Here is a 26,016-nt window from a genome sequence, read left to right as displayed (position 1 = left end):
ATCCATTATTAACATGAACAAAACCTTATGGGAATAAAAAAGAAGTGGTTAATTTCATCTTATATACATACTCCTTGTATTTCTTTTCACGGAGAATCCCCAGTGAACAAGTGCCTGTCATATGGTAAGTGCTCAATAAATGTTTGTTGAATAAATTAATAAGATTAAAGGAGTATTCAAAGAAAGCTTTATAGAAGAAGTGATATTTGGGTGAGTCTTATGAGATAGAGGGTATATTTCCAGGAGAAAAGGGAGAGGAAACACTTTCCAGGTAGAAAGAAAAACATGAGCAAAATGACACAGAGACAAAGATGAATGACTTGTGTGAGGAGCAGTAATTAGCCAATTTTTGTAAAATAATGTCATGCATATTAAAGGTTTATTCTAGAAAAGTTCTTTAGGTCAAGAATATGAATGGCAATGGATGCAAAACAAAGAAAATTGGATTTTATTCCACAGGTAATCAGAAATCACTGATGACTTCTAAGCAACAGAATGAGAACCTGAGTTATTTGTAATAATGGAGAGGAAAAAAATAGAAAAGTCAGTCTCAGACTTTTGTAATTTTTTTTAAAGTATTGTAAAATAAAAAATTAAAAAGTCATCTCCATACATTGTAAGAAAAATTTCACCAAACTAAAGTGTGTTGTTTTCACACAGGTGATTTTCTCATAAAATTGGCATCTTATATATGCTGCCTAATAACCAGATGATCTCTTTGTTGCTGTACTTTTTCACCTCATGAAATCTTGTCATGTATCAATTCTGTATCAGATTCTTTCTTTTACAGGAGGTTTTGGGAATATGGACAGACATTGTATTTTAACAACTGTAGTACAGGTTAGCCACTACCAACTTAGTAGAATCAAGACTTCTCTTTCACAATTGCATGAATTTTAGGTTTAAATACTACTTCTTTATGAGTGTTCTAGGACTTCTGGATAAGAATGCTTGTCATTGGCCTACGATTAAAGAAAGCAACCAATATCCATTACCTGATGCCTAATATATTTGCTGCAAACCTAATGGCTAGTGTAGGCAATTATAAGTTGTCTTTTCTCATTTAGGTGATCTTGAGACATTTTATTAACAGTAGCAAGTTGGATATTTTCCATGAGAATAGGAATTGTCTCTAACAAATGGTTTCTGAAAGTTTTCAAATAATTAGTCAATGAGGTTAAAAAAAAACCTATAAACTAATTATATAGAATGTGAGACTGATGCTATTGGCCTAGCCATGCTTCTTCCTCCACTGTTGCCATTGTAGTTTTAAAACGTTCAGATTGAAAATTTTACATTACCTGACGATATGCATGTAGTTTTAAGATGGGCTTTGTGACAGCTGCTTTACAATTTTTTTTCAAAAGAACATATTACAAAAGAGCATGCCCTTGTAACCTTTCCATGTATACTTTTCAACTGCCCATTATGTCTGTTGTAGTCCACAATGTTGTTGTATGTCTCTTCAGTATAATAATTGGAAGGTCATGCAGAATTCTAATGATCATGCAGAATTAAGAATGTAGACTCAAAAGATAAACTGTGTAGATGACAAAACGAATGTTATTTTGTTGACTTTAAGACTCATTTCACTTAGTTTGTGAATTATATTAACTTTTATAATCTCTCAAAACATTTAATGTACTTATTTTCAGGCCAAAAAAAAAATCACTGGTCAGAGCCAAGGTAATTGTACTAATATTTAAAGTGCGCAAGGTACTGTATTTCAGTCACTGATGTGATCATTTATAAGTAACCTATTACAATTTGTTAGCGCAGAAATGACCTTTTTCTTGTAAGCAAAGGGCACATTTTACAGCTTCCTGCACATGTCTACTCTACTTAGAAAGTTTTAGAGAAAAGTAAGATGTGGTGACATTTAGTTTTATTCTGGTTCACTGCCATTAACTTCCTGCTGCTTCAGATAGTTGTATATCCTTTATCAAGGAAGAAGAAAAATGAAAATCCTTCTCTGTATGCCAGTGAAACTTGTGAAAGTACGAAGATAATAACAAAAGAATTGAAGAGTTTAATAACTTCTGTTAGTGATCCAGTGAAACTCTTAAAGATCCGTAAGAAATATACAAACAATCAAGGGAGGGATGCTTGAGAAGGTTTCCATCAAACAGGTCTTTACTAAAGCATAATCACTCTAACAGCTGGAATTGCCTTTGAGCAGCAATCACTTACAAGCTCCATTTCTACATACTTAAATTCACATGAACAGTAGAAAGATCACAGAATAGAAGATGATTCTGATTTTGAGCTTCTTCCTAATGTTGTGATTTCATACAGAATGCAATTTCATTCCCGATTATGCCGGGCCGTTTAGTACACTCACTGCCTTGCTTTGCACCCTGGGGATCAATTCAGCTATGAAATTAACAAAGTAAGGAAGTTTTCTATGAACATATATATTCAACCATGCATTTGCTATACTTTTCTCTGCAGTGTGTTTAATGGATTTGGACATAAAACCTAAGGCGTTTCACAGGTTGTTTGGTATGTATGGGAAATCACAGTTCAGAATGAGGTTTTCATTTCAGTTAATTTAATGTTTGGAGTCTGTCAGATATACTGAGAGATGGATAGTATTACTATGTGTGCACCAAAAGAATCAGATCTTCCTCTCCTCCTCCCCTATGGTTAGCTTTCCTTGAATGTGTTCATCAAACTGATAAATGATTTCCAACAGAAAACAGAAATTCTCCAAACTTTGGAGAACAAAAAGAAGAGAAAAAGTGAAATTAAAGTTCAAATTTCATATAGAACCTTTTAGTACAAACTGGAACCTACCTCAGTTTTATTTTTCTTTTTTTTTAAATACATCTTTATTGGAGTATAATTGCTTCACAATGCTGTCTTAGTTTCTGTTGTACAACAAAGTGAATCAGCCATATGCATACATATATTTCCATAACCCCTCCCTCTTGAGCCTCCCTCCCACCCTCCCTATCCCACCCCTCTAGGTGTTCACAAAGCACCAAGCTGATCTCCCTGTGCTATGCTGTTGCTTCCCACTAGCTATTTTACATTTGGTGGGGTACTCTCACTTCGCCCCAGCTTCCCCTTCCCCAGCCCCGTGTCCTCAAGTCCGTTCTCTATGTCTGCGTCTTTATTCCTGCCCTGCCACTAGGTTCATCAGTACCATTTTTTTTTTAGATTCCTTACACGGAACTAGCGTCTGTCATACAGAGTGAAGTAAGTCTGAAAGGGAAAAACAAATACCATATGCTACCTCAGTCTTGATAATTATTATTTTGATATTATAATTTTCTTTTCACTGTTGGTTATGATTATACCTCATATTTCAAATAAAAATTATTCCAAACCCCTGTACTAATTACAAATAGCAAAATAAAAAGAAGTTGAACCCAAATGTGGTGATAAAAATCAACTTTCATCTATATTACTGTTAACATAATGTTCTACCTTTCCCAGTTATCAAAGCATGGGAAGTGGATTGTAGAATAGAAATCACATTTTGAGGAAACATCTCATTTTATTAGATTAATTTAGAGGAAAAAATTTATCTAAGAAATATCTTTGTGTTCAAAAAGGATTATCCTTTAATTATGATTTGGGTGCTTTATTAAAATAGCTTTTGCCAAATTTCTTGGGCTTTAATTCACCAAATTAATTTTTCATTTCCACCAAGGGATAAAGTTAAACTTTTATTCCTTTATCCAGAAAACATCTGCTTTTTCATTTGGCTTTCCTTTGCTTGACATAATTTTATCTATCTATTCTCATTTTAAAAATGAGATAGGTGGGTTTCATTCAAATATGTATGCAAATTATGAATTTTTATCTAAAATTTATTACAGAATTATTGCATTTTCAAATGAAGAAACAGTAATTTGATTATAAAGTTATTCAAATTTATAAATGCAAATGTGTATGGAGGGAAAATAATAATTTCAAGCTATTGCAAATTGTAACATTTTCCCTCTAGCACATTTGATTAGTAATTACTGCATTTAAATCACTTTATAAGCTTGTTCTTTTAGAAATAAAATTAGAAACTGTGAGAGTCCAATATCAAACATTAAATCCTATTAAACAAGTCTCATCAGTTCATGTTACATTGAGAGTGTATAACACTTTCAGTTCAGAAAATAACACTTATTGTCTGTTTCAGTGAGCTAAATGCAGCCGTATGTCAGAAAATAGTCTTACATGTATATAATCATAGTGGTCCTTTTTAAGAAATATAATCTATAATCTAGATATGTGGTAATTACATGTACTCTGCACCAGGAAGCTGGCCAAGACAGATTTAAATCAAACTCAGAATTTAAAAAAATACTATGATCAAGGAAACTATGATATTTTCTGATTCAGGATATAAATTACAGTTCTCTAAAAATTTATTCTTTTGCTTCAGTTTTTTCTCATAAAAAAAAAGTGAGTAGAAGGAAAGACATTCAAAGATAACTGTCAGCGGCCTACCTGTCAAGAAAAAGATAAGGAATGGTTTAGGAGCTGTAGTTAAGAATGTGAGTAATGGGTTCTTTATGCTTGTAAAAATAGGTTAATTCATTTTTACCACTCTGTGAGAACTAAATTTATCAAAGCAAATGTTCTAAATTCAAATTCCAGTGCTTTGCTTTGGAAATCAGTAAACATTTCAGAGCAATGGTGATTGATATATTTTAGTTATTCACCTTCAACATTTTCCTTGCACATGCATTTGTGTGCCTTTTGTTTCTCCTTATTCAACAACAATGCATTGCCCACAGCAAAAATTCAAGAAATATGTGGGGATTGATTGATTCATTATTGTGAAATAAAGCAGTTAAATCTCACCCAATGAATACATTGAAAGATTTCTCTCATTTGAAGAAAGGAAGCTACACAACTAAAAGAAGGATGAGAACTTTTTCATACTAATATTTAGTTGCTATTATCAAAATATACAAGAAGACTATGCTTCTTTAATATTTTCTTAAAATGCAAGATCATGAGGGGAGTCTCTTTACGCAGAAGAAAGTAAAAACTCTGAAATATGTGGTTTGTTTTGCAAGCTTCCTTTATTCTCCAACCTATCATCTGAATACTTCATTGTCTGTGTGTAAACTCTGGTCTTATCAAATCAATCAAGGTGAAATCAGGACAGAGAAACCTGAGACCTTAAAGCAGATGGGCTTTAATGCAGGTGATTTTTGTTTGTTTGTTTGCACAGATTATGGATGAGCTGAAAAGCCAAAGAGGGGACAGTGAGGCAACCAAAGTATTAGCAGTAGAAAGAAGTTCCTATTAATGGTGGGCTGAAGAGATGTGATACTTTCATTGGGTGAAAGCTAAGCTAAGGCAAGACTGACAGTGGCTGGAGCCATGGAGGACTCACTGGGGTGTCTGGGAAACAGTCTATAATGGTCAAGCTTCCTTCTATATAGAACAAAGCAGGGGAAGGACAAGCAGGTTGAAGATAAGCATGGCAGAATATGGAATATATAGGACATGCTACTCTTCCTGCACCCAAGAAGTCAAAGACACATGGTAGTAGCTCCACAAATGCATGACAATTGTGGATTTATTGAATACAAGGTACATATTACATTAAAGAGTGAGGGAGCTTGGCTGCAGTTTTTCTGAGAATAAACATTAAGAAAGATTGCTAGACACGGCAGTTCTAATTCAGCTTTTATTTCATGTTTTAGTTCATGTTATTCTAGTCAGACAGACATATGGGTGGATGGGTATATATTATATTATACTATATACATATATATCATAGATGCACACACACATACAAACACAATAAATATTAAAACTTTGAGAAAGAAGATTGCTAGACAAAGCAATTCTAATTCAGCTTTTATTCCATGTTTTTCTAGTCTGACAGGCATATAGGTGGAGCAATATAGATATAGATATATTTAACATACATATTTGTATGATATAGATACTACACACACACACATACACACACTTATTTGTATACACTACCACTTCAGTTGGACAAGGATATCTTGCACCATTTATTCAATGATGGATTTATACATTAATTGTTACTTGAAAGACCAAGATTTTAGCTCAAAAAAAGAGATATTAGGTTTATCTTCCCTGTCTTTGATCTCAGTTTTGAAAACATGTTCATATCAAGAATCATCTATCATTTTATCCTCAATGTCATACTTTGCACACAGGTGCTGAAAAAAGTTTCTTAACTAGATAACCCATTGAAGGAAATCATGTGCAAACTTCACTACCTCTTAATATACCTGCAATAACAACATACACAATTCAAACATGTAAATTATGCATGAAAGAATGAAAATGCCTGATGTTTCAAGTTATTCCCAAAATGACTGGAAACTCTATCAGCTTGGGAAGGGCAGAAAAGTTATTATCTTTGTCAGAGAGATCAAAGTCTTGGAATCATTTTCTGCACATTCTTGTTTGTTATACAATTAGTTGGTAAATGTGAAACTTTTTTTTTGTGGACTGTCTCTCATACCATCCCTTCCTTTTATCCTCCCACCATTCTTTGGTATAGTTCTAAGTACTCAGTAACATGTAATAATTTTTATAAATTCCTGACAGGGTAACAGGAATAGTTATGAGCAAATTTATTTCTTTATTCATGGAGAATCCCATATAAGTTCTCCAGGATAATTGGCACCTTCACAGTCCTGCCTGAGGCCAGCTGGAAAGAATGTTATGATAATTAAGGGTTGTCACACAGGAATTTGGAAATAAGGAAACATTTTGAGTGAATGGAAAAAATGATCCAGAAAATTTATCTTTTATTTTACTGAAGTATGGTTGATTTATAATATTACATTGGTTTCATGTATACAACATAGTGATTCAATATTTGTATAGATTATATTCCATTTAAAGTTATTATAAAATCATGGTTATATTATCCTGTGCTGTACAATACATCTTTATAGCTTATTTACTTTATACAAAGTAATTTGTACCTCTAAATCCCCTACCCCTATATTGTCCCTCCACCCTTCTCCCCACTGGTAAGAGTCTGTTTCTGTTTTTGATTTTTTTAAATTGGAGTAGAGTTGCTTAACAATGTTGTGTTAGTTTCTGCTGTACAATGAAGTGGATCAGTTATATGCATACATATATCCCCTCCCTCTTGGACCTCCCTCTCACCACCCCCCATTCCATCCATCTAGGTCACCAAGCTGAGCTCCCTGCGTTATGCAGCAAGTTCCTACTAGCTATCTGTTTTACACATGGCAGTGCAAGTACATCAATCCCAGTCTCGCAATTCATCCCACCCCCCTCCCCCCACCTCATGTCCACACGTCGGTTCCCTATGTCTGCATCTCTATTCCTGTCCTGCAAATAGGTTCATCTGTACCATTTTTCTAGATTCCACATACATTCATTAATATACACTATTTGTTTTTCTCTTTCTGACTTACTTCAATTCACTCTGTATGACAGACTCTAGGTCCATGCACGTCTCTACAAATGACCCAATTTCATTCCTTTTTATGGCTGAGTAATATTCCATTGTATATATGTACCACATCTTCTTTATCCATTCATCTGTTGATGGACATTTAGGTTGCTTCCATGTCCTGGCTATTGTAAATAATGCAGCAATGACCATTGGGGTGCATGTGTCTTTTTGAATTATGGTTTTCTCAGGATATGTGCCCAGTAGTGGGGTTTCTGGGTCTTAGATTCCACCTATAAGTGATATCATGCAGTATTTATCTTTCTCTGGCTGACTTATTTCACTTGGCATAATACCCTCCAAGTCCTTACAAGCTGCGGCAAATAGTAAAATTTTATTCATTTTTATGTCTGACTAGTATTCCATTATATATATATATATATATATATATATATATATATATATATATATATATATATATATACCACATCTTCTTTATCCATTCATTTGTTGATGGACATTTTGGTTGCTTCTAAATCTTGGCTATTGTAAATAATGCTTCTATGATCATTGTGGTGCCTATATCTTTTGGAATTAGTGATTTCATTTTCTTCAGCTATATCCAGCAGTGGAATTGCTGGATCATATGGTAGTTCTATTCTTAATTTCTTGAGGAACCTCCATACTGTTTTCCACAGTGGCTTCACCAATTTACATTCCCATCAACAATGTACTAAGGGACTCTTTTCTCATTTTTCATCTGTTATTAAATTCTAATTTCATACCATTGAGGTTGGTAAAAATGCTTAATATAATTTCTATCCTCTTAATTTGCTGACATGTGTTTTGTGGTCTATCATGTGATCTATCCTAGAGAACATTCCATGTGCACTTGAAAAGAATGTCTATTCTGTTTTTGGATAGAATGTCCTGTAGTTATCTACTAAGTCTCACCTGTCTAAATGTGCCATTTAAAACCATTGTTTCTTTATTGATTTTCTGTCTTTTGATCTATCCATTGATGTAAGTCGGGTGTTAAAGTCCCCTACTTTTATTGTATTATTGTCAATTTCTCCCTTTATGTCTGTTAATATTTGCTTTATATATTTAGGTGCTCCTATATTGGGTGTATATATGTTAACAGTTGTTATATCCTATTCTTTTATTGGTCCATTTATCACTATATAATGCCCTTCTTTGTCTTGTTACAGACTTTGTTTTGAAGTCTATTGTGTCTGATATGTGTATTGCTGCCTCCAATTTCTTGTCATTTCTATTTATATGAAATATATTTTTCCATCCCCTCACTTTCAGTCTGTGTGCGCTTGTAACTCTGAAGTGAGTCTCCAATAGGCTGCATATAGATGGGTCCTGCCTTTTTTTTTTTTTTAACCAGTCAGCCACCCTATGTCTTTTGCTTAGAACATCCATTGACATTTAAAGTGATTATTGATAGGTATGTACTTATTGCCATTTTGTTACTTGCTTTTTGGTTGTTTTTGTAGTTCTTCTTTCACATTTTCTTTTTCTTTTAGTTCCTTCCCTTGTGGTTTGATGATTTTCTTTACTGGTGTGCTTGTGTTCCTTTCTTTCTACTTTTTGTGTATCTACTGCAGGTTTTTGGTTACCATGGGGTTCATATATGTTGACCTATATCTACTTGTTTTAAACTGGTAGTCATTTAAGTTCAAAAACATTCTAAAAGAACTACACATTTTCTATCCTCCCCCACATTTTGTGCTTTTGATGTTATATTTTACTTCTTCGGGTTTATCCCTTCACTATTATTGTAACTCTAGTTGATTTTACATTTGTTTTGTCTTTTAATCTTTGTACTAGATTTTTTAAGTGGTTCATCCTCAGCCCTTGCTATATATTTTCCTTTACTAGTAGGATTTTTCTCTTTTCCTATAGATATTTACTTCTTGTTATAGCCTTTTCTTTTCCAGTTAGTTAAAAACTTTTACCATTTAATTTAATTTAATTTTACTGTTGATGAACTCTTAGTTTTTGCTCATCTGAGAAGTTATTTTTCTCTCCTTCAATTCATAATGGTAATCTTTCTGGGGAGAGTATCCTAGGTTGCAGGTTTTTTCCTTTAGCACTTTAAATATATCATTCTACTCCTTCCTGGCCTGCCAAATTTCTGCAGAAAGATCAGATAATAGCCTTATTGAGGTTCCCTTTTATATGACTCTTCATTTTTCTCTTGCTGACTTTAGAATTCTCTGTCTTTAACTTTTGCCATTTTAATCATTATATGTCTTGATGTGAGTCTTTTTAGGTTTACCTTGTTTGGGATCCTCTGTGTTTCCTATCCCTGGATATCTATTTCCTTTTTCAGTTTCAGGAGATTTTTAGCCACAATTTTATCAAATGTATTTTCAACCTTTTTCTTTCTCTCTTCTCCTTCTGGGACCCCTATAATGCAAATGTAGGTAAGCTTGATGTTGACCCAGAATTTCCTTAAACTGTTCTCATTTTTTTAATTGTTTTTCTTTCTGCCATTCTGAAGTTGATTTCCATTATTCTAGCTTCCATATCACCAATGTGCTTTTTTGTATAACCTAGTCTGCTGTTAATTCCTTCTAGTGTGTTTTTCATTTCAGCTATTTTATTATTCAGTTCTGACTCGTTATTTTTTATATTTTCCAGTTCCTTGTTAAAATTCTTAGTGTGTTGATCTACTCTTTCCCTAATTCAGTTAGCATTCTAATGACTAATGCTTTGAACTCTTTATCTAGTAAATTATTTGAGTTTCATTAGTTGTTTATTCATAGATTTTTTCTTGTTCTTTCAATTGAAACAAATCCCTCTGTCTTCTTATTTTGCTTAAATTTCTGTCTCTGTGAAATTAGGTAAAATACCTTTGTATTTCAGTCTTAAAGGGGTATCCTTGTGTGGGAGCATCCCTATAGAGTCTGCATGTGCCCAATGGCTTTGTTGGGAGAGCTGGATCTGATGTGAGCACGACTCACATCTCCCCTGGGGTGTGCTGTCAGTTATCACCTCGGTAGGAGGTAAGGCTTGAGTTAGAGGGGCGAGGGCCAGAGCTAGGTGTGAGATGGAGATTCTCCTCTGCTCAGTGGCCAACCCTACACTATTGGGAGTGGTGACAGGTCCCAAGTTGCTAGAGCAGAAGACCTGAGGGCCAGGTCCAAGTTGGTTCTGTTCCCTCTTAGTGTGTACTCTCCCCCTTTTCAGCACCAGTAACCTTGTGCCAGAAGGGAACAATGCTGGAGCAAGAGGACCTGGAGCAGGTACTTGGCATGGGTCAGAGTATGGGCTGTGGCAGTCCCAACCCCAGTCAGAGCTCTGGGCTGCTCCTGATCCACTGCCTCCTTAGGTACCAGTAATGGCTTCCCCCACCCCTTTCAGATGCTGGTCTGGGTCTGAGGCATCTCTGTCTCTCACAACTAAGCATTTCCCTGGGCCACAGCAGCCCTTGCCCTAGCGTGGAGCTGCATTGCAGAGCAAGCCAGGCCAGAGCAGGTGCTTGACTCAGACTGATGCATGTGCTTGGTGTTTGTGGGAAACTGGTTAGTTTCAGGCAGTTTCAGTCTGTTTCTTCTACCTTATTTCAGGAGTTAGCAAGTATGTGCATACTCTTCACCAGAGTCTAGATTTCTTTCAACCTTTCTGTTAGTGTCACTGGTTTTCAAACCAGCTAAGGGGACTTGTCTTCCTGGTGTCAGATCTTAGGACTGGGGGTGGGGGGTGCAACCACATACACCCCAGAGAGGATCTCTGCCCATGTAATCCCCTCCTCTTCTGTGTCCTCTCCCAAGGATACATGTTCTGACCTGATTGCTTCTCTTCCCTTCCTACCTGATTCCATATGAATTATTCTTACAGCCTTAGTTGTACAACAGTGTTTCTACAACTCTCCAGTTAGTTTTCAGTGAAAATTTCTCCACATGTAGTTGTAGTTATTATGTGTTTTGGGGTGGAAGGCAGGGAGAGCTCTGTGTCCTCCTACTCTGCCATCTTGGACTTAAACCAGAAAACTTATCTTTTTATAATTTTTTAAAATTTCACAGAGTGCAGAAGAATAAGGGTTGATGAGGAATAATTTAAGGTGAACCTAACTTATAGATCAGATGTAAACATAGCTTAAGAAATTTTTAAAAATCAAGTTAACTAAAGGTTAAAATTTAATTTATTGTGTTTATCAATATACTCTCCCAGTTCTATTAATTTGGCTGATTTCTAATTTCCTTGGACAATATTATTAAGTAGTTTTTCTCCCAGAAAATATTTTGTTGTTTTTACATTCACATCCTAATTTTTATCCCTTAACCTCTCTTTAAGGGGTTATGTGTTCTTATACCATTCTGAGTTTTCTCCTCTGGGAAAAAATATCATCAAATAAGCTAATTCTCAATAAGATGTTGTATCAATTTTCCTGAGATAAAACACCTTTGATTAAGGTAAACAGAATCAAGAGAAAATTTTATAAACATTAACTAAACATTGATTAATTTGATGATTATTTTCTTAGCTTCAGAGTGTTTTGATGATCAATTTCCCATAGGATAATGACAAGCCAAGGAATGCCAAGGATTGCTGACAACCACCAGAAGCAAGGAAGAAGCAAGGTAAGATTCTTTCTAGAGTTTTCAGAAGTGATTATGGCTCTGCCACCACCTTGATTCATACTTTTAACTTCATGATAATAAATCTCTGTTGTTTTCATCTGCCCAGATTGGGGCAATTTGTTACAACATTAGGAAGCTAACTCAGTAGGCAATAAACTTTTTGAAACTATTGTCAGTTCCAGAACTCATGCCAGAACTGACTCAGGAAGAATAAGCACATAAAAGTGGAGAGTTCAAGTATTATTTTTGACAGAACTTGGAAGAAATCAACCCCAGAGAAAGAAGGGCTCATCTTCAGTTAGGAAATATCTAATTCAGGTAATACATGTGGATACGATCATGAAAGGAACTGAAATGGACTAAAAAAGAAAAAGCTCGAGAAGGTGTGGGAAAGTCTCAGGGAACTATCCTTTTAGGGAAGAATGGAATACCTTGGAAGGAGGACCCATTTGTTGGTGGATTGGTAGTGAAGACATTAAAGTAAACAAGCAGTGAAAATTAAAGGGCTTAAAAACAAAGTTGAATCACAAAATCGTAAGACATATCAGCTCTTTCTCCTCGACAAGATGAAAATGGCCTAATGAAAATAAACTGCATTTTACCACACCTCTTGGTATGGTGAACTAAGGAAACAAGAAGTCACACAGACACCTCACAACCAACTCTGATTGCTGATCTTTAAGAACTGAGACATTAGCAGAATAAACCGAAAAGAGTAGACCTAAAACCATAGAAAACTATCATTAGAAGAAAATAGAATATGAGAATTAAAATTTACATGCTGAAAACTCTTCTCAAAACATACACACATAGAGCAGAGGAAACTTACCATATTATCCCAACCTGAAGTAAATGTCCTGAAACAAGCATCTAAATTCATGAAAGATTATTCAAATAATAAATTCAAAAACTTAGAAAGTAAATGGAAAAAAAACTGAGAAAATATGAAATGATTGAAACAAAAAGTCACCCCAGAAATGAAAACTAAAATAATAGGCTCACAAGGGAGAATAAATTCAACTGAAAATGTTTCAAAAGTAAATAAATGAATGAAAACAGCCTGGAAAAAAGAAAAAAAATCAAAGATAATTTATTCTTGTAGAGACATGCAAAGATCTAACATACATACCTTTAATTGGAGTCTATGAAAAAGAATTTTAAAATAAATGAAAAAGAACAAGTGCTTAAAAAAGAAGGGTAAGGCAAGGATTTTATATGGAGCAAAGTAAACCTTTAAGTATCTAAAATCTAAGTAGAGAGCCTGATGTCCATTCTATGTAGGATAGTACACAGCCCTGAGATTGAAGAAGGTATTTTTTAACCTTTTATTGTATATTGGAATATAGTTGACCAACAATGTTGTGATAGTTTCAGGTGTACAGCAAATTGACTCAGTTATACATACATATGTATTGATTCTTTTTCAATTTGTTTTCCCATTTAGGTTGTTGCATAATATTGAACAGAGTTCCCTGTGCTATACAGTAGGTCCTTATTGGGTTTTTTTTTAATTGAAAAGCAAACTATTTTTGAGTGAAAAATTAATAAAAGTGATATTATGCAACTTCCCTTTAAAAACTATACTAGAGCAGAAATATGTAAACAGTGGTCTCAGATAGGCTTTAAGATGGTCTGTGGAGTCCCAGAAATTTTATGAGAAATTATATATATATACATATTATTATTTTTATACATAATATATATATATATACATATATGTTTATATAACATATAAACATATAATAATTGGAGGGAGGTATCTATTTCCTTCATAACATTTTAAAAGGGGTCAGTGACCTAAAAGGTATTTAAAAATAACTGTTCAAAGTGATATAAAGTATGAAATTATATCTACATTATTTCTGTTAATATGGATAAAATAGGATATAAACTTCTCATAAAGTGTTTATATGTTCACAGAAGAAAGATTCTCAATGACTTCTCTTTTTTCTTTCATTTTGTGGAGGGGTAAGATGTATTCATGCTCCATTTAGCTCTATGGCTGCCTCTGTAAGTTGATCAATAGTCTTTAATAATGACCATGACTATAGATCTTCCTCAACCATTACCCAATCTCCACTTTCTTTCAAAATCAGCATTGACTATAAGCAAATCTTGCTATACGACTATAGCAAATTTTGCTGAGGACGTAAATTACAAGCAAACAGCTCATTACCAGTGCAACCTTAGCCCCTTTTATTTCTCTTTCCTAATCAGATATTTTTTCCTGAGATGCACCAAAGCAGAATCTCTGCTTACCTTCCTAGGATAAATGCAGGAACCTTTGTAATTTCTTAACACACTTTCAGATTTTGCATAAACAGGGACTCATCATACAGAATGCAATTAGGAAAAAGAACAACAACAACAAATCCCACTAGATTTGTTTAATACTAGGAAGAAACACATATATTCCTGACCTTACTCCACATCAGGTACAAAAATGTAATTGAATATTTTTGAACATTGCATACTAAAAGTGGAGAAAGTTACTGCATCAAATGCAAATGTGTGGTTGAATAAGAAATTGCACTTGCAAGTTTATTTTAAAATCATAATAATTTATATTTATATATGTTTATCTTACATTTTGCTTTTCCATAGCTACTTTTTGATATTAGTTAGTTATCTGCATAATTCTGAAAAATAGCTATTGTTGATCTTGTCTTGCAACTGAGATCCAAAAAAGTAAAAAGGCCAAAAAGTTGAATATTTGGGGATAAAAATTTGTGTTAAATAAAATTCAATATTTTTTTAGATTTCCAATCCCACATTCAAACCATCAGACTATATTTTATCAAAAAATGGAAATAATTTTAATAGTGAATCAACACAATGAGTAATTAAATTTGGAAATGCATGTCTTATTTTCTAATTATACTAAATATGCAAAAATGGGTATATTGATGGTATGAAGCCTAAAATCATAATTCTCTGAACCCAAATTCTGAGGAAAATCTGGCAACATAAAATGTAAAATCAGTCAGCAAAAATCTATTTAAGCATTGAAGTTCACTTCTGACTATGGGAGTCATAACGTGAATCATCAGGGATATGGTAAAATTTTAAATATATTAATTATTGGATATTACTTTAGAATTACTTTATGTATTTCAGATTTAGATTCAAATAACATTTATTGAGTACTCAGTAAGCTAGCATGACATGTTTTATCTCATTTAATCCTATCATTGAGGGAGGTATATTTTATTATATTTAAGAAAACTAAGGCTCTAAAAAATAGACTAATTGATTTCAGATTTTGCAAATAAAATAAAGTATTTAAATACAGATATCCTTAATTCAAATCCAATAGTCTTTCTATAATAATAATTCATGTTACTATTAACTAAGTATTTTTGAGCACATACCATTGTCAGTCATTTATTTAGTGCTTTTTTTTACTATGAAAAACATCAGGAGGTAAGTACTAATGTTAGTTTCATTTATGATGCATTATAAACATGTAGAGTTAATATAGATAACGTTACATATGGATATATAATTTATCAATTTGCTATCTTACATTTGTAAGTGCACTTTGACACATTATCTCTTTTGATTTTCTTTTGACAACACTATTGTTATTACCCATGTTTCTTAGATGAGGCCATTGAAGCTTAAAGAAGATAAATTAATTGTACAAGTATATACCATTAGTAAGTTTTTGAGTTATATTTTGAAGTAAAGCCATCTAATTCTTGGTCCAATCAGCTTTAGTTCAATTTGTTGAATTTATATATATATATAAATTGACACAAGTAGTGACACAAGTAGTGGATAGACTTTCCACTACAAAAAAAAAAAAAAAAGCAACAACAACAAAAAAAAGCACAAAAAAAAAGAAGTACAAACTTCCAGTTAAAAAATAAATGAGTCATGGGGATGAAATGTACAGCATGAAGAATATCATCAATTATATTTATATTTTCTGGTGACAGAAAAAAAAAGCACAAGTTAAGTTTGATATCAAACTTATCTAGAAAATGCAATTTGAAAGGAAATATATTAAATTGAACATGTATCACCCATAATCCCAACCCCAAGAGATAATCATCAGTAGCATTTTGATGCATTTCCTCCCGATGTCTACATAATTTTTTTTCAGTTGATGTGTAATTGACCTGAATCGCTATATTAGTTCTAGGTGCCCAATATTGTAATTTGATATTTCTATAGATTACAAAATGATCACTATAATACGACTACTGATGCTACTGAAGATTATCTCTGGGGGTTGGGATTATGGGCGATTGTTAATTTCCTCTTTATGTTTTTATGTATTTCTAGTTGTCTTCAATGAACATGTATGTTTTCTCAAACCGTGTTTGAAAATTATTGGCCAATTTATTATGTACAAATACATGCAGTGCACTTTGGATTTAAGAAACTAATCCTTCATCTAAACTAATCCTTTAATTATTTTAATGTCATACAAACCCTTAATAAAAAGGGATATTCATTTGAAATGGGATTGTGAAATAAAAAGTTAACAGTCTAAGAGCAAAATCTATTTTTAAAATGTTTTGTAGCACTGTTAAGTACAATGCATAATTTTACTATCTGTCACCATGCAAATATATTACAATATAATTGATGATATTTCTCATGCTGTACGTTTCATCCCCATGACTCATTTATTTTTTAACTGGAAGTTTGCACTTCTTAATATCCCTCACCTTTTTCGCTCATCCCCCAACATCTCTCCCCTACGGTAACCACTTGTTTGTTCTCTATATCTATGAGACTGTTCTGTTTTGTTATATTTGTTCCTTTGTTTTGTGTTTTAGATTCCACATGTATGTGAAATCATATCATATTTTTTTCTCTGTCTGACTTATTTCACTTAGTATAATACTCTTAAAGTTCATCCAGTATAATACTCTCAAAGTCCATCCATGTTGTCACAAATGGCAAGATTTCATTCATTTTTATTGCTGAGTAATATTCTATCATATATTTATAATATTTTTTCATATATATAATATTCTATCATATATATATATATACACCATATCTTTATCCATTTATATATTGTAAATAATTCTGCAATGAACATAGGAGTGCATATATATTTTTGTTTTGTTTGCTTGTTGTTAACATCTTTATTGGAGTATAACTGATTTACAATGGTGTGTTAGTTTCTGCTTTATAACAAAGTGAATCAGTTATATATATACATATGTCCCCAAATCTCTTCCCTCTTGCATCTCCCTCCTTGCCACCCTTCCTATCCCACCCCCCTAGGTGGTCACAAAGCACTGAGCTGATCTCCCTGTTCTATGCAGCTGCTTCCCTCTAGCTATCTATTTTACGTTTGGTAGTGTACATATGTCCATGCCACTCTCTCACTTTGTCCCAGCTTACCCTTCACCCTCCCCGTATCCTCAAGTCCATTCTCTAGTAGGTCTGCATCTTTATTCCTGTCTTGCCCCAGGTTCTTCTGACCATTTATTTTTTCTTTTCTTTTTTTTTTTTTAGATTCCATATATATGTGTTAGCATATGTTATTTGTTTTTCTCTTTCTGACTTACTTCACTCTGTATGACAGTCTCTAGGTTCATCCACCTCACTACAAATAACTCAGTTTCATTCTTTTTCATGGCTGAGTAATATTCCATTGTATATATGTGCAACATCTTCTTTATCCATTCATCTGTTGATGGACACTTAGGTTGCTTCTATGTCCTGGCTATTGTAAACAGAGCTGCAATGAACATTGTGGTACATGACTCTTTTTGAATTATGGTTTTCTCAGGGTATATGCCCAGTAGTGGGATTGCTGGGTCGTATGGTAGTTCTATTTTTAGTTTTTTAAGGAACCTCCATACTGTTCTCCATAGTGGATGTATCAATTTACATTCTCACCAACAGTGCAAGAGGGTTCCCTTTTTTCCACACCCTCTCCAGCAAATGACAAAGGATTAATCTCCAAAACATACAAGCAACTCATGCAGCTCAATAACAAAGAAACAAACAACCCAATCCAAAAATGGACAGAAGACCTAAATAGACATTTCTCCAAAGAAGATATACAGACTGCCAACAAACACATGAAAGAATGCTCAACATCATTAATCATTAGAGAAATGCAAATCAAAACTACAATGAGATATCATCTCACACTGGTCAGAATGGCCATCATCAAAAAATCTGCATATATATTTTTGAATTTGTATTTTTGTTTTCTTTGGAAAAATACTCAGAAGTAGAATTACTGGATCATATGACGTTTATTGAATTTTTCACCAAAAGATCACTTCCATCACTCAATTCAATTTTTAACCTTTATAGAATAACTAATACCTACTATTTTGTATAGAGACATTATCTCGTCTTTCAAAAAATGTTTTAATGTTACATATTTTAATAAACAATTGAGTGGATTCTACAAAGGGAAAATGTTTTCTGTTGTTGTATTACTGTTATTAATGCCAATTATAATTTATAATATGAAATAATGGAATAAAATTAAAAGTGGCAATAGAATTAACAAAATAAAACCATGAAAAATAACAACAATAGAAAAAACAGTAATAACTTTTGGAATATGACTGAAATAAAAACATATGTATATTGTGAAAAAAAAGAATTACTGGATTATATAGTAGTTATACTTTTAATTTTTGAGGAAACTCCATATAGTTTTACTTAGTGGCTCTACCAATTTACCTCCCCAACAACAGTGAACTAGGGTTCCCTTTTCTCCACATCCTCACCAACACTTGTTATTTGTTGTCTTTTTATATTAGCCATTCTGCCAGGTGTGAGGTAATAGCTTATTGTGGTTTTGATTTGCATTTCCTTGATGATTAGTGATGTTAAACATCTTTACATGGACTTGTTGGCTACCTATATGTCTTCTTTGGAAAAATGTTTATTCAGGCACTCTGCCCATTTTTAATTGGGTTTTTGTGTGTGTTTGTGTGTGATATTGAGTTGTATGAGATCTTTGTATATTTTGGCTATTAACTCCTCATTAGATATATGGTTTGCAAATATCTTCTCCCATTCAGTAGGTTGCCCTTTCATTTTTGTTGGTAGTTTCCTTTACTGTACAAAAGTTTTTTAGTTTGATGTAGTCCCATTTGTCTATTTTGCTTTTATTTCCCTCACTTGAGAAAGCATACCCAAAAAGCTATTGCTAAAGCCATGTCAAAGAGTGTACTGCCTATTTTCTCTTCTAGGAGTTTTAGTTTCAAGTCTTACAGTTAAGTCTTTAATCCAGTTTGAGTTAAGTCATAGGTTAATTAACCATAAAATTGTGGGTTCATTCCTGGGCTCTCTATGCTATCCCATTGTTCTCTATATCTTCTTTTGTGTCAAGACCATACTGTTTTGATTACTGTAGCTTTGTAGTATAGTTTGAAATCAGGGAACATGATAACTTCAGCTTTGTTTTTCTTTCTCAAGATTGTTTGGCTATTCAAGATCTTTTGTTTTTTTTTCCATATAAACTTTAGAAGTATTTGTTCTAGTTTTGTGAGATATGCCATTGGTATTTTGATAGAAATTGCATTGAATCTGCAGATTGCCTTGGATAGTATAGTAACTTTAACAATATTAATTCTTCCAATCTATGAGCACAGTTTATTTTTCAATTTGTTTATGTCATCTTCAATTTCTTTCATCAGTGTCTTATAGCTTTCTTAGTAGAAGTCTTTAACCTCCTTTGGTTAAATTTATTCCTAGGTATTTTATTATTTTTCATACACTTGTAAATGAGATTGTTTTCTTAATTTCTCTCTCTGATAGTTCATTTTTACTGTATAGAAGCAACAGATTTCTGTATATTAATTTTGTATCTTGCAACTTTACAGAATTCATTGATGAGTGTTAACAGTTTTTTGGTGGTGTATTCAGGATTTTCTATATATAGTATCATATCATCTGCAAACTGACAGTTTTACTTCTTCCTTTTTAATTTGGATGCCTTTTTTTCCTGTCTGATAGCTGTGCTATGACTTCAATACTTAAGAATTTCTGTTTGGTGGTCTTTTGGAGTTTCAATCTCTTTGGTAAATTATTCCTTCTGTTCACTAATTTTATTCCTGAGCTCATTGAACTGCCTTTTTGCGTTTTCTTTTAGCTCATTGAGTTTCTTCATGACAGCTGTTTTGAATTCTCTATCAGTTAAATAGCAATTTTCCATAACTTTAAATTTGGTTTCTGGAGAATTGTCATTTTCTTTTTGTGGTATGGTGTTACTGTGGTTCTTCATGGTTCTTGATTACTTGTTCCTTTGCTGGTGCATTTGAAGTAGCAAACACCTTTTTGTTTGATTCTAATGATTCAACAGACTAGAAATTATAGGTCTTTCTTTTGTTTTTCAGTAGGTGGTGCTAGAGCACAAGTTTTTGGTTTCTTTTTAACCCAGTCTGTCTCTAGTTATATTTGAGAATTTGTACTTTCCACACTTCCATTTCCTCTGTCAAATGTGTGACCCTATGCCCTCGTTATAGCTACATGTGCCACTGGGATCAGTGATGCCTTGTTCCTGCCAGTGTCTCTGGCATCACCACCTGGTGCACAGGGGTGGTGGGCTCTTCTTCTGCATCTGAGATCCCTGTCACAAGCTCTACCCCTGTAGGGGGAAAGGGAATTGCACAGGTTCCTCTGCCATGTCCAGTGTTATAATGTTTGTGGGCTCCACCTCTGCGAGTAAGGACAGCAGGCCAGAGTTGTGGGCACCTCAGCAGCTGGGTGGACAACTTCCCAGGCCAATGGCAGGATTCTTAAGCTTTTATGTCTTCTCTGGTTCTTACAGCTCACCATCGTGGCTACTGGAAACCTCTCTTTTGTTTTCCTGAGGTGGCTCTATAGGTCAAGCTTGTGGTTTCTCACTTGCCCACACACCCTGGCCTGTGTACTTCCTATCTACTTGTTCTTGCTCTTGCTGCCACAATTGGGAGTGTGCACAAAGAGACAACCACAGATTGGGGAGAGGTGTGGGTTTAGAGCTTGGGACTCTGGGGGTGCCCAGGGACCTGGAAGGGAAATCCCTATGTGTAGTATTACCAGAGGGTCATGATTAGACTTCCTGCTGAGCAGGTATCAGGAACTGTGTCCCTTCAATGCCCTTTGATATTCTTATTCACCTCTTTCATGATCTCCTGCCTCTGCCCAGTCATAGAGGTCCCACCTTAGTACTCTGGGTGGTGCTGGAAAGAAATGGGTTTCCTCCTGCTGTGTTCCAGATCACTGAGGTAGCCAGACACTCACTCACTGCTCTCCTTTTCCTCAGCGGGAAAGATAGATGCCACCTGATAGTTCAGATCCATGCAGTTTCGCCTTGGTTGGGTGGGGGATGGTACTGGTAATCTTCTTCTTTTTTTGTTTGTTTGTTTGTTTGTTTTTTGCGGTACGTGGGCCTCTCACTGTCATGGCCTCTCCCATTGAGGAGCACAGGCTCCGGATGCGCCGGCTCAGCAGCCATGGCTCATGGGCCCAGCCGCTCCGCGGCATGTGGAATCTTCCCAGACCGGGGCACGAACCCGCGTCCCCTGCATCGGCAGGTGGACTCTCAACCACTGCGCCACCAGGGAAGCCCGTAATGTTCTTCTTATAGTCATCTCTGTTGCATCCAAACTTTAAAATCACCCCACAGCAAGACTTATTTCTGCATACCATTTCTTTGGTATCTGCTCAACTCAGCACTCTCCAGGATTTTTTCCAGCCATGGCAAGAGTGTTTGGAGTAGGTTCATTGCTTGGCTTGGCCCCATAATGAGGTCTGCCTGCCTATTACTGGACTCACAGGTAGATGAGATTACTCCTGGGCCCCTTGGCATATGGTGTTGGATCCCATAGCTCCCATAAAGGTGCTTTTGTTAGTGGATGAATGTCTAATTCTTTGTTGAAAAGGGGGACAAAAAATAGGAATGTTTTATGTCACCATGATGCTGAAGTCACTCCCACAGTCTCAAAACTATTTTTAATTCTATTATTTGATCCATAAAAAGCTCTATAAAGGCAGGAAGGCTATATTATTTCTACTCTTACACATGATATAAGAAAGCTTTAGAGACTTGGTGGTATTACCTGATCTGATTTTTCCAGGGTCACACACAGTAACTTGGAGTTAGAACTAGAGCTCACATCTCCAAAGCAATATATTTCACTCCATTTTATTTGCTAGATGTGTAGTAGTCTAGTCTTTTATGTATTTATAAATAAAAAAATATATTTATAAAAATGTATTTTATTTTCTTTTTTACTTAATTTTTATTGGAGTATAGTTGACTTACAATGTTGTGTTAGTTTCTGCTGTACAACAAAGTGAATCAGTTATATATATACATATATCCATTCTTTTTAAGATTCTATTCCCATACAGGTCATTACAGAATATTGAGTAGAGTTTCCTGTGCTATACAGTAGGTACTTACTAGTAATCTATTTTATATATAGTAGTGTGTATATATCAATCCCAATCTCCTGATTTATCCCTCCCTTTTATATTTATAAAATATAAAATGTATTTTATAAATGAATGGAATGAAGATTTATTTGTTTTCCCAAGAAACTGCCCCAATTTCCCCCAAAATAAACGTAAGAGATTTTAAAACCTCAAGTTTCATTTTGCTCAGGTTTTGAGCTAAATGTGGTCAAACAGCAAGGTGAACATAAGTTCTGGTTTTCCCGGGATAAGTCTTGATTTTTACCTGTTTTCTTTATTTAATTATCAACAGTACTCCTTCACTCGAAAAGTGTCTCAATTTTAATAAGAAATAAGGTGGCTATCCTATAAATATCAGAAACCTCTTCTGCTCTGGTGGGAAGAATCTAAAATTAATCTTGATGCCCAGAAGTCAGTAGTTAGTCTGCTCGAAGTAGGAGCTAGATACTGTATTTCCATAAAGATCTAGCTTTTCCCTCATCTTCATTAGGCTCCTTAATCCATATTCTAATTTCACTTCCCTTTCCAGAATCTTGTCAGTTTGACTATGAAACTCATCACTGCAAGATAGCCTTGCCTCTCTGACCCAAGGTAGACCTTTTATCATGCCCAGTGACCCAATCCACATATGTTCAGTGTGGAGTGCTGATAAACTATATCAATAACCTCATTGCCCACTCTGTCTCTAATTTCTCCCTCATATCAATTCAAATACAATGCTACTGTTCTTACGTTTCTGAAACACATCATCAAACCCTCATGCTTGAAAATGTGAATGCTTCTAAATTTCATTCATAATGAATTCTTAAATGTCTCTGATTCAGCCTCTCCTTGCGTATAAAATTTATTTTTTATTTACCTCATTTCCACTCTCATTCTATATTCTTTTATATCACCATACATATCATCATACATATAATCTTAATTATAACCCTGAAAGATAAAAATTGTTATTGCTATTTTACAGATAAAGACATTTAAAGTGGATAAATCACTTGTCCAAGTTAAAAACAAAGAAGAACAAACAAAAACATCCCTCACAGTTAATATAGCAGATTTGAACACTTACCTGCCAAACTACTAAGACTCTGCTCTTTCTATTAATTTATGCTTTATATATTTCCTTGTGAAAATATTACTATTGTTAAGATAGAAAATCTGTAGATAAAATTCCCCATCTGCCACTGCTTTTTGTCATATACAGAGAATGCCTCATGCCAAATTTCTGATTTGTGCTCTGTGTGGGAGTCGAAAAATGGAACAAAATTAAAAGACTCAGTCAGAAAGTGACTTTTAACATTGTAATCTTAGTACCACAATATGAGAGCTGAGAATGACCATAGAATGATGAGGTAAAAGAAAAGTAAGAATTTCACACACATGAGATACTGAGTCAGGCTTTTTGAGTCCCTGGTTGACACCTTATCAATCAATAGATATTTTATTTCCAAATCTACTTTTTGATCTTATTTTACACTCTTGTATAAGTTAGGACAGTCTCAAAATACTACTCAAGAATTTTTTGGTTAGAACTAATAGTAAATATTACTGCAGGACTGTAATTGAGAAAGTACCATAGAAAATGCTAGTCTGGAACTTAAGCATTTAAGATTAACTGTTCCAAACTGTTCATTGAGGAGATAGAACATGAAATCTTTTGACTTTTGTATTGTCTAATGCCCTTTCTACAGAAACTGATTGGATTTTTATTTACTGAAAGCTTATCTTTCAGTGCCAGGTAGTCCCTTCTTAATTGCTGCATTCAGCATCATCAGACAATCATCAAACTGGATAAAGGGCAGTTTGAGTTCTTTGCTGTGTTTTTTGCCTGTGTCCAAAATAGCAATTGCAATTTCAGCCAACTCGGTGTGAAAAAATCAATAAATATACAGCAGCCTTGATGAATCTGCAAATTATTTTTAAAATGCCACTGTCACATTATACCCCACAAAGGGTAGCGTCAATGAGATTTTTCACAATAAAATATGCATTCACATTAGAGCATATTTCAAGCTTACCTTGATATAAAATTTTGATGGAGAATCTTGCACCAGTATGGATATGAAAAGAGGTAAGGAATACCATTCTTAGAAGACATTCTTTTAAGCTAGGAAAGTTTTTCTGACAAGCTTTCAGGATGAATAGATCACTGATATTCTTCACTGTATTCATGGTCCTTTTACTTAAGAAGGTGCATTTCCTCGTATTTTGAGTACTATTTTCCTATTTAAACTGTGGGGAATAGATTTTATTCAGTTTTAAAATTTGTTGGAAACTATAAGAAATTTGGTTAAGGTATTTGTCAGTGACGATTGAGGAGACTGTTTAAAATGAAATAAAATTTTGTCATGAAAGATAAATCACCTCCATTGAGGCATGTCATATTTTTACCTCGAGATATTTGGCATCGTTAGCATCATTTAGTCTAACTTAACTTTTTTTTAAAAAAATGAACAAGAAAGTGTCTTCCATTGAGCCTCTGATATTGCCTAATAACCTTAATATAACTTTGCTATATCTTTGACATCATTTCTGAGAGTGCCCCCTCTCCTGCATAGCCTTTTTTAAGATATGACTGTTTATTTGCCTACAGTCAATATTTCTCAGAATCAGGGGAAAAAATGATGTGCATATTATCTCCTTATTCTCCATTGCCCTTTCTTTTCCAGTGTATTGGCTTCTATCTCTTCTGAGAAAAAAGTATACATATGATATATTAATGTGATTTATTAATATTAATATTATATATTATATTATATAATGTGTATATATATAATCTCCCTGCTTCTTTAAGGGACATACCTTTTCAGTATACCAAGCTCTTCTCTTCCTTGTCGCTATCATCTACAGACAATTCTCCTATCTTCTTTTATTAAAATCTTTGTCACTATGCTGTCTTCCTCACTATCTTACTTCTTAGCATCACTGAGGATCAATTCAATGTCTATGTGCACATACCATTCAACATCTTTGCCTCACTGTTCTCTTACTTCTAGTCAGTAATTACCTTCTGCTTCACCCTACATAAGCCGACCTCTCCTATGATCACTCTCTGATTTTGTCATCACCAAAAACATTCTACCTACAGGATCACGAATTCAAGCATCTTAGTCTTTTACCATAATCCTTTTTTGCAAACCATGTTTTTCAGCTACGACTTTTGCAATTATTTTTTACTTTACATTATGTCCAGTACATAGAAATATTTTACCATCTCCACTCCCTTTTATGCATGTGTCATTATGCTGTATTACTCACTGCACTTGCATGATTCTGTCATTTTTAGAATTTGAGGTCTCTCACTTTTATTCATTGGAGATTTTAGCTTATGGCTCATTAGTATTGTCTCTTACATTACGTTTACCAAAATATTCGGTGACTTTAATGTCAATTCAGATGATCCATACAACACTCCAGTCTCTTGGTTCACTTCCTTTTTCATTTTTTTTCTTTTATACCACTTAAACCATCCATTCCCATGGTTATATGCTAGTCTAGTCATTACCAGTAATGTGTCCTCTCCAAAATCTCAGTTTCAATCATCCTTCCCTCTGAACACAAGCTTCTGACTTTCCTGCTCACATCTTCTAGAAGAACCACCACAATTTTTCCACCCCATTATGACCATCAATTTCTTGATCCAATCAA

This window comes from Grampus griseus, assembly GCF_964374135.1.
Source record: "Grampus griseus genome assembly, chromosome: X".
Classification (NCBI taxonomy): domain Eukaryota; kingdom Metazoa; phylum Chordata; class Mammalia; order Artiodactyla; family Delphinidae; genus Grampus; species Grampus griseus.
This window is presented reverse-complemented; position numbering follows the sequence as displayed.